This window comes from Microtus oregoni, unplaced genomic scaffold (genome assembly GCF_018167655.1).
Source record: "Microtus oregoni isolate MIOR12 unplaced genomic scaffold, Mior012 000126F_ref0000101, whole genome shotgun sequence".
Taxonomy (NCBI): Eukaryota; Metazoa; Chordata; class Mammalia; order Rodentia; family Cricetidae; genus Microtus; species Microtus oregoni.
This window is the reverse complement of record NW_024544769.1, coordinates 847244-854804: the sequence shown is the minus strand read 5'-3', so window position 1 is coordinate 854804 and position 7561 is coordinate 847244. Positions and strand designations below refer to the sequence as shown.

The window sequence follows — 7561 nt, the reverse complement described above, 5'->3', positions numbered from 1 at the left end:
GTATTGAAATGCATCACTGTAATTGGTTTAATAAAAACTAAATGCCCGATAGCTAGGCAGAAGGTACAGGTAGGATTTTTGGCCATAGAAAACTGTGGGAAGAAGAAAGGAAGAGTCACCAGCCAGACACAGAAGAAGCAAGATCAGAGTAAAATTAACCAAGCTATGTAAAAGAGTGTAAATTAAAAAAAAAAATGGGTTAATTTAAGCTTTAAGAACTAGTTAGGAATAAGCCTAAGCTAAGGCTGAGCTTTCTTCTTTTTTTTTTTTTTTTTGACTTTTTGTGAGCTCTACATTTTTTCTCTGCTCTCCTCCCTGCCTATCCCCTTCCCTCTTCAACCCTCCCCCAAGGTCCCCATGCTCCCAAGTTACTAAGGAGATCTTGTCTTATTATACTTTCTACTTCTCATGTAGATTATTAGATCTATGTAAGTCTCTCTTAGTGTCCTCATTGTTGTCTAAGTTTTCTGGGATTGTGGTTTGTAAGTTGGTTTTCTTTGCTTTATATTTAAAAACCACCTATAAGTGAGTACATATCATATTTGTCTTTCTGGGTCTGGGTTACCTCACTCAAAATAATGTTTTCCAGCTCCATCCATTTTTCTGCAAAATTCAAGATGTCATTATTTTTTTCTGCTGGGTAGTACTCCATTGTGTAAATGGACCACATAATTAATAATAAGTCTCAGTGTTATGATTTGTGGGCAGGTGTTGCAAAAAGAGCCTTCTACAGTTTGGCCTGCATGTATGTCTGTATACCATTTGTGCTTCTAGTGCCTTCAGAGGTCAGAATTGGGGATCAGGTTCCCTGGAAATGGAGTGGTAGATGGTTGTGAGCTACCACATCCAAGGGAATTAAACACTGGTTCTTTGTAACTGCTCCAGTTACAGCCAGTTTTCCAGCCCTAAATTTCATTTCGTTAAATCCACAAAACATAAATCAAGAAGCCACAGACTGTGTGACTATGAACATCTCTCACCTAATTCCTATGTTAAAGTATATTTGTGCCTAGGAAAGTTGTAACATTCAGGGCTACCCTACTTTCTTTTGTTCAGATCAAGGTTCTAGTCCCCTTTCACCTGTCTGTTTCCTCTTGAAAACCTTCCTCATTCCAAGCAATAAAACCATCCTGGCAGATATTCTCAAAGGTACTGTGGCCATTCCTTTGGCCACTAGATTTTTGAAACAACAGATCCCAGAAATTGAAATTTCCCCAGAAGCATCATTCTGGGAAAAGGACAAGGGTGAGAGCAGCCAGAAGAAGAACCTGAACCTGACTTCTGAAGAAAGATATATATATTGAGCAAGAGAATGGATCTGAGACAATGATGCACAAGTAGGATGGCTTGGGGGTTGGGATCACATTTTAGTCAGATTGCTTAGTTATGCATATCTCTTGTTTTCTATTTAAACCTTACCCTTGAGGCAGTACCAGGAAGACAAACTAGTTTGTCCTCTTCTCAATGTGCCTATGTTGAATAAATCTCCCTTGTCTTGTTTTCACTATTAATTTGGCTCCATTAATTGACTTACTGCAAATGAGTGACTCACAACCACCCTTTGGTTGGATTTAAAACCCACTTCGTGAGAGAGAACCTCTTCCGATATTATCAATAAGGCTAAAAACTGGAAGTTAGGTAGGTCAGTAGTACTAAAGGAAAATCTATTGCTATTACCCAGCTAGATGAACATAGCAAAAAAAAAAAAAAAAAAAAAGAGAGAGAGAGAGAGAGAGAGAGACTCATAATGACATATTGTTCTTACCAAAAAGTTTTTACGATAAATGCTAATTAACACAGAAACCCCATCTATAGCCAGTCAATGTGCAGAGAAGAGGCTTCAGCATACTCTACTTTTAACGAACTATCTATCTCACACAACTTCTCTTCTGTAGCTCAGAGGTACATGCAGAAGAAAAGGTGGAAAACAATTGTACGAATAGTAGCAGTGGATATTATCAAGCAAAGAGCATTTTCCAGACACAGCAGTGCTGATGCACAGACAAACTCAGAGACTATGACAACATGCACCAGGCCTTCATAAACTGAAGCCAGACAAATTTCCAGTGTGGAGGAGAGCAAGTGGGCACAAAGACCCACCCCTAGCCCAGAAGCTATTTACAATTGATACCTGCTGGGAGACAAAAGATGAGTTTTCTTTAAAGGAGTTGATCAATCATACTCCAGGGCAAGTCTCTTGCTCTGGAGTAGATGGCCTTGTTGTGTATTTGTTTTTCTTTTAAAAGAGAAAGGTCCTGAAGAGGGATAGGTAGGGAGTTCAGGGAGGATATAGGAGAGATTAAGTGAGGGAAAGATCAAAATATCTTGTGTGAAATTCTTTTATTAACATAATTTCTTTATTAATTCTTTGGGAATTTCACATCAATTATGTGCCTCAATTCTTCTCATTTCCCATTCCCTCCAAATCTGCCTTCACCCTTGCAGCACCACCCCCAGAAAAGTTCTTAAAAATTCAAAACAACCATTTTGGAAATCAGTATGGTGGTTTCTCAGAAAATTGGATGCAGCAATACCACTCTTTGGCATATATCCAAAAGAATCTCAATCATAGTATAAGGGCATTTGTTCAGCCATGTTCATAGCAGCATTATTTGTAATAGCCAGAACCTGGAAACAACCTAAATGCCCCTCAACCAAGAGAACGGATAAAGAAAATGCAGCACATTTACACATTAGAGTACTACTCAGTGGTAAAAAAACAACGACATCTTGAATTTTGCATGCAAATGGATGGAATTAGAAAACACTATCCTGAGTGAGGTACCCCAGACCCAAAAAAGAAGTACAGTATGTAGTCACTCATAAGTGGATACTAGCTATAAAACAAAGGACATTGAGCCTATAGTACATGATCCTAGAGAAGCTAAGTCATAAGGTGAACCCCAAGAAAAAATCATATAGATCTACCTGGAAAGTGAAAACAGACAAGATCACCTGACAACATTGGTAGCATAGGGGTGTGGGCAGAAGGGAGGGTAGAAGGGGAAGAGGAGGGATGAAGGGGAGAGGTAAGGAGAACATGAGGGAATGGAATAGTTCAGAAGGAGGAAGGACAGAGATGAGAGTAAGAAAAGAGATATCTTGATTGAGGGAGCCATTATTGGGTTATCAGAAACCTAGCTCTACAGAAAGTCCCAGGAATTCACAAGGATGACCCCAGCTAAAAGCCTAAGCAATAGAGGAGAGGGAAGCCTGATCTTGACTTGCCCTGTAGTCAGACTGATGAATATCTTATATATTACTATAGAACTTTCATCTAGTAACTGACGGAAACAGAGGCAGAGACCCACATCAGAGCACTGGACTGAGCGCTCAAAGTTCAGTTGAAGAGTGGGAGGAGGGAGAATATGAGCAAAGAGGTCAAGACAATGATAGGACCCTCACTGAAACAATCTACCTAAGCTAATGGGAGCTCACCAACACCAGCTGGACTGGGAAGAAACAAACATAGGACCAAACGAATCCCTCTGAATGTGGTTGACAGTTGCATCGTTGAGGCAGACTAAAGAGCCACAGGCAGTGGCACCAGGAGTTATCCCTACTGCATATACTGGCTTTTTGAGAACCTATTCTCTTTAGATAGATTCCTTCCTTAACTCAGCCTAGATATAGTAGGGAGGGCCTCAGACCTTCTACAAAGCAATGCACCTTACCCTCTATGAGGATTGGATAGGGGTAGGTAGGAGGGTATGTAGATTGAATGGGAGGAGGGGAGGGAGTGGAAACTTGGATTGGTATGTATAAGAAAAAAATAGTTTGTTTTCTTTATTAAAAATAAGAAGAAACAAAGCAAAACAAATAACAACAAAACCCACTTTGATCTTCCATCTTTCCTGCCTCTCCAATACTTCTTCATTCTTTTTTTAGAGGGGTGCAATGAACTTTATTGATGGTATTAAAGAGAGTAGGGATCCCTAAGCCCCCTCCTGCTATCCGGGGGTCTGGGATGGAAACTGTGAGGGAGATGCTCAGTGTCAAGGTTGAGGTAGGACAGGGATTGCTCAGCAGCCAGAGGGCCTCTCTCTTGCTGTGCCCTTGCTGGGATGGGTGGTCCAGGGTGGGCTTCTTACTCCTTGGAAGCCATGTAGGCCATGAGGTCCACCACTCTGTTGCTGTAGCCGAATTCATTGTCATACCAGGAAATGAGTTTTACAAAGTTGTCATTGAGAACAATGCCAGCCCTAGCATCGAAGGTGGAAAAGTGGGAGTCTCTGTTAAAAGTCACAAGAAACAACCTGGTCCTCAGTGTAGCCCAGGATGGCCTTTAGTGGGCCCTCGGATGCCTGCTTTACCACCTTCTTGATGTCGTCATACTTGGCAGCTTTCTCCAGGCGGCATGTCAGATCCATGACAGACACACCGGGAGTAGGAACATGGAAGGCCATGCCCGTGAGCTTCCCGTTCAGCTCTGGAATGACTTTGCCCACAGCCTTGGGAGCGCCAGTGGATTCAGGGATGATGCTCTGGGCAGCGCCACGGCTGTCTTGCCACAGCTTCCCAGAGGGGCCATCCACAGTCATGAGTCCTTCCACGAAGCCAAAGTTGTCATGGATGACCTTGGCCAAGGGGGCTAAGCAGTTGGTGGTTCAGGAAGCATTGCTGACAATCTTGAGGGAATTGTCATACTTGTCATGTTTCACACCCATCATAAACATGGGGGCATCCGCAGAAGGGGCTGAGATGATGACCCGTTTGGCCCCAGCCTCCAAGTGGGCCCCAGCCTTCTCCATGGTGGTGAAGACACCAGTCAACTGCACAACATACTCGGTGCCGGCATCACCCAATTTGATGTTGGCGGGATCTCGCTCCTGGAAGATAGTGATGGCCTTCCTGTTGATGACAAGCTTCCCATTCTCAGCCTTAACTGTGCCTTTGAAGTTGCTGTGGGTGGAGTCATACTGGAACATATAGACCATGTAGTTGAGGTCAATGAAAGAGTCATTGATGGCAACAACGTCCACTATCCTATCATAATTCGTGTAACCTATTTGGGAAACAGTCAGTGTTTGTTTGTCATTATATTAAGGTGCCTTATGATACAGCTTCCTGCTTTTAAAATTGCTTTGGCTAGATTCTTATTTGTTGATTTACTGAATCTAAGGCTGTCAATGTTTTTGAAGCTTGCATGACTGACTCCAAATTCAGATTGCGTCCTTCCACCATACTACCTTTTCCAGACAGTCCACTGCAAGATCTTCTATCTCTTCTCTGAAGCAATTACTCATGTTGATTTGACCACGCAGGAATTTTATTTACTTTCCCTCTACTGATTCATTTGTTTTTGTTTTGGTGTTAATGGCCATGCTGCAATCTCTGCAAGAATAGGACCATGATTTGTAGTTTATTTGAATTCACAGAAACATCTTGCAATTACATCAAAACAGAAATAGTTCAATTTCTCAGAAAAATAAGTGTTTCAAAGGACAAGTGGTACTCTTCTAAATGCAGGAGTTATGGTTTTGTTGACATTATAGCTCATTTGAGTCTATTCTCTTAACCTTCTAAGTTTGATAACCCCATTTCTTCAATTACTGGATTTGCATATTCTAACGACCCTGTAAAAGCTTAGAGTTTTATGTTATAACCACTTCTTCCCTAGCCTATGACCTTTTGTACTTGAATAAGTAGAATGGATCTAGCTAATCCTTCTGGCAGCTAAAACATACACCATTCCTAACATCTTTTAAGTTATTTTCATTAACCCTAAAAAAGGGTCAAAATAGTATACAATAGAATAAGCCCGTGTTGACTACAGCCCTCAACTTAACTAAAGAGTCAGCTGTAAGATTATTTTTCATTAGACTGAAGACTTCGAAAGTAATGTGGGAATTTCTATCTCAAATATGCGATACTGTTGCAAACAATAAGATTCTGACTAGTAGTTGGGCGTGGTGATGCACACCTTTACTCCCAACCCTTGGGTGGCAGAGGCACCCACCTGGTCTACAGAGTGAGTTCAAATACAGTCAGGGATACATAGAGAAGCACTGTCATGAAGAATAAAAAAAAGTTATGACTAGTGATCTTGAGTCCAGATGATCTGCAAATATGTGGGCATCTTACATGTTTAGTATCTGAACCTGCACTTGCATTAGCCTCTGTGGCAATGGTGGCTTTGGAAATGTGGTTAAAGAGATAAATTTGAAAGGAAATTATTTGAGATGAATGTAGCTCTAAGGCAAATGTAAAGGTTTTATTTGTTGGTTGATAAGTTTTTAAATTCTTTTCTTTCTTGTTTAAGAATTTCCTACATTATACAATGTATTTAGCTCAAATCTACTCCTCACTTCCTCTCCTCCAACTTCTGTTATACCTGTATTACCATTTTGCTCTTCCAATTCCAATTTTAATGTGATATTTTTTAAGCCACTGAGTCCACTTAGTTCTGCCAATAGGTTTATAGGTGTGGGGCATCCACTAGAGCATAGGTAACCTATATGTTTGATATATTTTTGAAATAGGCTCTCATATAGGCAAGGCTGGCCTTGAACTTACATTGTAGGGAGGGATGACTTTGAATTTCTGATCTTCCTGCCTCCAGCTTCCAAGGGCTGAGATTACAGTCTTGCACTACCATGCTTCACATGTAATGAGCTCAAGGAACAAACCCAGGACCTTAGGTCTAGCTTCTGCAAGTGTTTTTAAAAGATAAAGAAGCAAAACTAGGCATGGTGGTGCACAACTTTGATTCAAGCAATTGGGAAAGAGAGGCAAGCAGATTTCTGAGAGTTTGAGGCCGTCCGGAACTATGTAGTGAGACTCTGTCTTTAAAGAAATAGAAGTTGAAAGAAGCAATGGAGGGAGGGAATGTGAGCAAAGAAATATAGACAGTGTGTACAAGCTGGAAAAAGTGAAGGAAAAATAGATTCTCCTTCAGCTCTTTTGGAAAAAAGATGTAACTGTGCCTTCTGATTTTAGATCCATGAAACTTATTTTATGTGTCTGATTTACAGAACATTCTAAGATTGTTGTAATTTGTGGCAGCAGCAATAGAAAACTAATTATACCCACAAGAGGATGAGATGAATGATACTAACTTGTAGCAAGCTTGTCAAATGTGAATTATGTAATTTCACATCTTTAATAACAGTACTTTCATATCTATTGAAAGGAATGAAGCAGTCATTTAAAAATATTTTAGCTATTTCTCAAACATAGAAAATAAATTTTAATATCCAAGTTATTAAAGGTGAGATTGTATCTCCTAGTAATGTCAGAAGCCACACATATAAAGTCACACAAACAAGACTTTCTGAACATGAGATGAACAAGGATGATGCTAATGGATATTGCAAAGTAGATGGGGAAAAGCCCATGAGGCTTCAACTGTGCACAAAGAAGTATAGGAAAGCTGACAGTGGGAGAAGGTGGTCCTCCTCAGGGAAGAGAAGAGCACAACAACAGATTGTCTAGTGCCAAACAGTCAACCCTGAAGACACATATACAAGAAACATACAGACTGAACAGTATATTTAGGAATATACACATATGCACATATATATGCATGTAATAACAATTAATGAAAAAAGAGACCATGAAT

The 7561-nt window shown here is 40.4% G+C and overlaps 1 pseudogene; it reads right to left on the bottom strand.

Moving 5' to 3' along the window:
• Positions 1 to 4027: 4027 nt before the first annotated feature.
• LOC121444452 overlaps positions 4028 to 7561 on the bottom strand; it is a 65184-nt pseudogene continuing 61650 nt past the window's right edge.